Source organism: Prionailurus viverrinus, chromosome D1 (genome assembly GCF_022837055.1).
Source record: "Prionailurus viverrinus isolate Anna chromosome D1, UM_Priviv_1.0, whole genome shotgun sequence".
Classification (NCBI taxonomy): Eukaryota; Metazoa; Chordata; class Mammalia; order Carnivora; family Felidae; genus Prionailurus; species Prionailurus viverrinus.
Window position 1 is genome coordinate 114,979,178 of NC_062570.1, and position 6,145 is coordinate 114,985,322.

The window sequence follows — 6,145 nt, forward strand, 5'->3', positions numbered from 1 at the left end:
GTGTCCGTGGACCCTGTTTTTTGCAGCCATCAAACTGAGCCCAGAGCCACACAGCTGGATTCGGGTTATTGCAAAATAACCACAGAAGTCGACTCTACTGCCTCCCCAGATGTCTCACGGAAAAGCTGGAGCACTAGTGTGGCCCGGGCAGGGTCCAGAGAACCAGGATGGGGTCACAAAAAGTCACACCCCGGTGGGAAAGGCTTAGCCAGCAAGAGAACACAAGAAGCTGAGTTTATGCCGGCAGAGCTCTTCGGAGTGTGTGCAGGATGAAACCTGAGCGAGCACACCTGTCCCACGGGGCACCCCCCCCATCTGGGGCAGCAGGGGCAGCTCGAGCAGCCGGCAGCTTGGAAGTGGACTCGGGTGGCCTATGCTAAACTAGGGTCAAGATGCCAGAAATTTCCGAATGTAATGCAGAGAAGGGAACTCAGAGATTTCTTTTCCCCCGCTTCCAGGAGCTGGAAGTCCCAGGTGGGCAGGGCTGGTTCCTGCTGAGGCTGTGACTGAGGATCTGGCCCAGGCTTCTCTCCGCTGGCAGATGGCTGTCTGCTCCCAGCGTGAGCTCATGCTGCCTCCCCTCTGTGATCATCTCCCTGCCCAAATTTCCCCTTTTCACAAGGACACCAGTCACACCGGATAGGGGATCTGCCCTACCCAGTATGAACTCAATTAATTACATCTGCAGTGACCCAAATAAGGCCACAGTCTTTTTTTTTTTTAATGTTGATTTATTTATTTTGAGAGCGTGGGGGAGGGGCAGAGAGGGGGAGAGAGAGAGAGAGAGAGAGAGAGAGAGAGAGAGAGAGAGAGTGAGTCTCCCAAGGAGGCTCCAGGCAGAGCTGGATGCGGGGCTCGATCTCAGTTTGTGAGCCGAAATCAAAAGTCCAACGCTGAACCGAGTGAGCCACCCAGGCACCCCAATAATGCCACATTCTGAGGGACTCCAACATGTGAACTTTTAGGGGACATGATCCTTCCCATAACAGAGCATGATGTGAGCACATAGGGGCAGGATTTTGAGTCAGTGTCCCCTTTTCCATCCTGATTACTTGGAACATGATTTTGCTGGCTGGAACTCTGTCTCAGATGACGATGATCCCCCCCCCCCCCCCCCCGCACCAGCCCTCAAACCTCCTGTGTTCACGCCCCTGCCACCATGACTGGGGGCTCTGTTACTCCCCAGCTGGATCCTAATTAACACCTATTCCCATGCCTGAGAGTTCTGTGTCATTGAGTCCCCAGGGTGTACGGGCATGTCATGCTGCCCCCCCCCCCCACCGTCCCCATCTTGTCCGGCCGCTTGTCTTTAAGACCACCTCACATCCACCCCCCGGGGGAGCTCACAGGGGCTCAACGAACGTTGTCAATCATCAGTAAATGGCCACAGGAGCGATGCAGCTGGTGACAGCAGCCAGGGGAGAGGTGAAGGAGGCAGCCAGGAAAATGCAGCTGTCCCCACAGGATGCTGCCAGAGCAGGCACTCCGTTCACTCCCAGAGTAGGGATCCATACCCTCCAGTTTCTCTAAGTGACCTGTCGAAAACTACACCCTTTGACTTCAAAGGCCAGACCAACCATGCCAACAGCCAGCCGGCTGCCCAGCACTGCATGGCGTTGGGTGTTTTGTGGCAAGGCATCCATCCCAGGCCAGTGTCCACCCAGCCGTGAGAGCTGACGGAATATATGTCACTTTCAAGAGCGGCCTAGGAGAAACAGCGTTAGGAAAGAAAACACGCCTACAGACACCGGTTCGGGCCTTTCCACACCACCGCGTTGCCTCAGTGTCCTGGGGCAGCCGTGACAAATGACCCCAAACAAGAGAAACTGATCCCCTTGCAGTCCTAGAGGCCAGAATTCCAAGATCAAGGTGTCAGCAGAGGGTTCCCCTGGAGCCTCCGAGGGAGACTGTCTTTACCTTTCTTCCAGTCGCTGAAGGCCGCCGGCACCCTCGGCCTGAGGCTGCGTAACCCCAATCTCTGCCTGTGTCATCGAGAAGGGGTCTCCTCCCCTGTATCTGTGTGTCTCAAATCTCCCTCTTTTCTCTTATGAAGATCCCTGTCACTGGATTTGGGGCTCGCCCTAAATCCAAGATGATCTCATCCTGAGATCCTTAATCACATCTGCAGAGACCCTATTTCCAAATAAGGTCACCTTCCCAGGCGCTGGGGTTTGGGACAGGGGTCACCTTCTGGGGTCCACCATTTGCCCTGGTACAACACTAAGAAATTCTGCCCCGTTGGCCTCATCACACACAAACTGCCCCTCCCTTTGGCATCGGGGTATTTTAAGGTTGGTCGTGGGACGATGAGAAGCATAAAACCTGGCACTGATGCCACAAAGCGCACCGCCTTCTGCAGGGCCACCCACCCATCACAGGCACCTGCCTTAGGACCTGACACCTGCCTGACCTCTGAGTGGATACCAATACACCAGACAGCCCATGATACCCAGGTCACAGCCATCACCCTGGCCAAAGCCAGGGTGGCAGGGTCTCACATGGGAGACACGGACAAAAAAACCTGCTGTGCTGGCTCTGGAGCTAAATCTGAAAGCTTCCACTGCACGTGAGTGTGCCCCACTCCTTCCTTCTTGCTCTGGACTTTGCTTATCCCAGCACCCAGGGAGGATGTCCCCATCCATGAGCAGAGGGAGGGCTCGGCAGCAGGATATCCTGGTGTGTGTCCCTCTTCCTGGGCTTCCGGCCTCAAAACTGGAATGTTTTGAGGTTCAGGAGTGATAGTGCGCGGACTGATAGTGGCCTGGGCCCTGCCCTCAGGGCAACCCCTGGCTTAGGCCTTCCCCATTGAAACAGGACAAGTCACGGGTTGCCACTGCTGGGAAGAGCCTTGCCTTGTGCTGACTCGGCAAATGAGGAGAGGCCCGGGGCTACTTGTGAGATGAGGGCACCCCGCCCTCACCCCACCCCAGGAACACACAAGCCTGGCCCCCAGCAGCCCGACAGCTGCCAGGCACATCTAACAGCCAGGGGCAAGTGCTCTTGGGTTGTATAACGAGCTCCCCATAGTTACTTAGGGTTACTTTTTTTCTTTTTTTTTCGTTTTTTAAGTAATCTCTATGCCCAACCTGGGGCTTGAACTCATGACCCTGAGATAAAGAGTCACATGCTCTGCCGACTGACCAGCCAAACGCCTCACTTAGGGACACTTGTGAAGCCGTCCCAGAGAGGCAGCCTCAGGTTAGGGACCCCCAGCTTGCCAAGTGCATCTGGGTGGGGAGCTCTGGCTCTGAGGGCGTTCCCCAGAGCGTGGGGGCGAGGGGGTTCAGTGGGCAGCAGGAAGGCCTGTCTCTGCAGACCCCATTGCTGCACGTCGGCATGTGTCTGCCCTCCTCTGTCCCCCAGTGCAAACAAGTAGGGGACAAGGAGGAGGACAGTGTGACGATGGGCCAGACCTGGGCTTGAAACTCAGAGCTAGAACCTCTGGCTGGGTACCCCACACTCAGCCCTGGTGGTGTGGGCTGCCTCACAGGCAAGATGGCCAGAATTTGGGGCTGAGGACTGGCTTTAGGGACCGGGCAAGGGGGTTATATGCTCAGATTTACATCAAATTAAAATAATTAGGATTTGACTTATTGAAGCTATAAATTCAAAACTTTAGTTTTGGGGTTTTTTTTTAATTTATTTTTTTAGTACACATCAAGTTAGGGAGCATCTAGTGCAACAGTGATTTCAGGAGTAGATTCCTTAGTGCCCTTGACCCATTTAGCCCATCCCCGCTCCCAGCACCCCTCCAGTAACCCTGTTTGTTCTCCACATTTGAGAGTCTCTTATGTTTTGTCCCCCTCCCGATTTTTATATTATTTTTGCTTCCCATATGTTAATCTGTTCTGTGTCTTCAAGTCCTCATAGGAGTGAAGTCATATGATACTTGTCTTTCTCTGACTAATTTCGCTTAGCATAATACCCTCCAGTTCCATCCACATAGTTGCAAATGACAAGATTTCATTCTTTTTGCTTGCCGAGTAATACTCCATTGTGTACATATACCACATCTTCTTTATCTATTCATCCATCAGTTGATGGACATTTGGGCTCTTTCCATCCTTTGGCTATTGTTGATCAAAACTTAAGTTTTTAACCTGTTAAGTTCAATTTCACAAACCCTGTCATTTCCTTTATAAGCCTAGAAGATTTATAGTCATTTTTCAGGGGTCTGTCAAAATGTTTGGACTCCTCTACAAACCCAGTGAATTAAGCATTTCTAATATTAAATGTATTATTATTTTTTTTAACATGTATTTATTTTGAGAGAGAGAGAGCAGGTGAGGGGCAAGAGAGAGAGGGAGACACAATCTGAAGCAGGCTCCAGGCTCTGAGCTGTCAGCACAGAGCCCGATGCGGGGCTGGAACCCACGAACCGTGAGATCATGACCTGAGCATAAGTCGGATGTTTCACTGACTAAGCCACCCAGGCGCCCCACATTCCTAACATTTTAAACTGAATTTATACATTCAGTATCTTTTAATTCCTTTTAAAGTGCTGTAGCTTGTCTGAATTGACAACACAATCTTGGGCGTGCCAAGAACTCATATACCCAATAGATTAAAATTTTGAACGTGGTGAACCCCAAGTTGTGTCAATGGTCCAGAAACTTGAAATACCAACTGTGTTGAGGTTTAACTTACCATGTAAGAATGAACACTTTAGTTCTGATTCTCTTAAAACGTTCTATGTGTCATTCTAAATCTTACTGTGGCTGAAAGATGTGCTCCCACTTAAAGAAGTCAGTTTTCAACCCAGGTTCTAGGGCCCCCAGAACCGTGCCCAGTGGGGGCTCTGCCGAAGGGGCTGGCGCTGTCCCTCCTTCCTGCTTGCTCTTGGGTGTAGGGCAATGCTGGCTGAGAGTGAGCCCTGAGCGAACTTTGTAGTACTTGGGCTCCGAAGACCTCTGAACTCTATAGGAGCTCAGGCAGCCACTGTGTGATGACTATAAGCCTTTCTCACTACACCCGTGACCCTGCTGGGGTCTCAGCATTCCTGGGACTGAACAACCACCCGTGCATCTCCAGCAGAGCTTACTGGGGTCCTCTCCACAGCTCTGCCTGACTTGGGGTCACTACGCCAAAGGTCAGGCCTCAGGGCTGAGCTGGCTGCCAGGAACAGAGCTGCCCAGCAGCAGCTGGCACATGCCTCAGCACACACAGCAGCCCCCAGGCCCTTCTGGGAAGACTGGAGTTGGTGGGGGGGGGGGGGGGGCGGTCAGCTGGCAGGAAATATGGGGAAGAGAAAGAAGGAAACATGACTAGGAAGAAAGAGAACAAAGTTCAGTTCAGGAAGAAGCCTCCTAAGCAGCAGAAATGGGGAAACAAGCCAGGCAGTGCGTCCTGGGGCTGGTGCAGAGCCAGGGTGGGGACGGCTGTGTGGTTTTCTGCAGGAAACTGCTGGGAACAGCTAGGGATGCGGGGGAGGGGGGGGGGCGTCTGTCAGCTTGTATCAAGTGTAAAATGCCTTGTGTTGAAAACTGCTGGCCACGTTGCGGCCCCGGGCTGAGACGGAGGGGTTCTGTTTGCCTCTGGGGCCGGGCGGGGGGGGGGGGGGGGGGGGGCGGCTCCAGCTTGTGAGAACTGTGAGGTGGTGCCACAGATCCTGGAGGCAGGACAGAGAGCGCTGGGTGTTGGCTTTGCGGGCTTTTCGATATCCAGGGGCCATCCAGAGGCCTAGGGCACCACCGGCCCACGGACGCGTCCTGAGACAGGGGACTGGGCCGAGCTCACTCAGGGACATGTGGGGGGATGTCGGGGACGGACAGGCTGGAGGGCGGCCACCAGTGGGGAAGGAGGGGCGCCGGGTCAGGCGATTCCCGACGGTCCTTGCGTGGCCGCCTCGCTGCATCGCCGGGGTGCCGCCCTCCCCAGAAGCGCCAGCCTCGGTCCCTCCCCCTGCCCCCTCACTGCCCCGGCCCCTACCCCGACCCCTGTCCCCGCCACGGCTCCTGCCCCGGCCCGGGCCCCATCCCCTACCTCGACCCCCTGCTTTGGCCGCTACCCGGGCCCCGGCCCTACTCCTGCCCTCGGCCCCGGCCCTTACCCCCACCCCGCCCCCTGCCCCGACCCCCACCCCGCCCCCTGCCCCGACCGCGGGTCCCGGGTCCCCGGCCCCAGCAGCCGCCCGTACCCCAGTCCG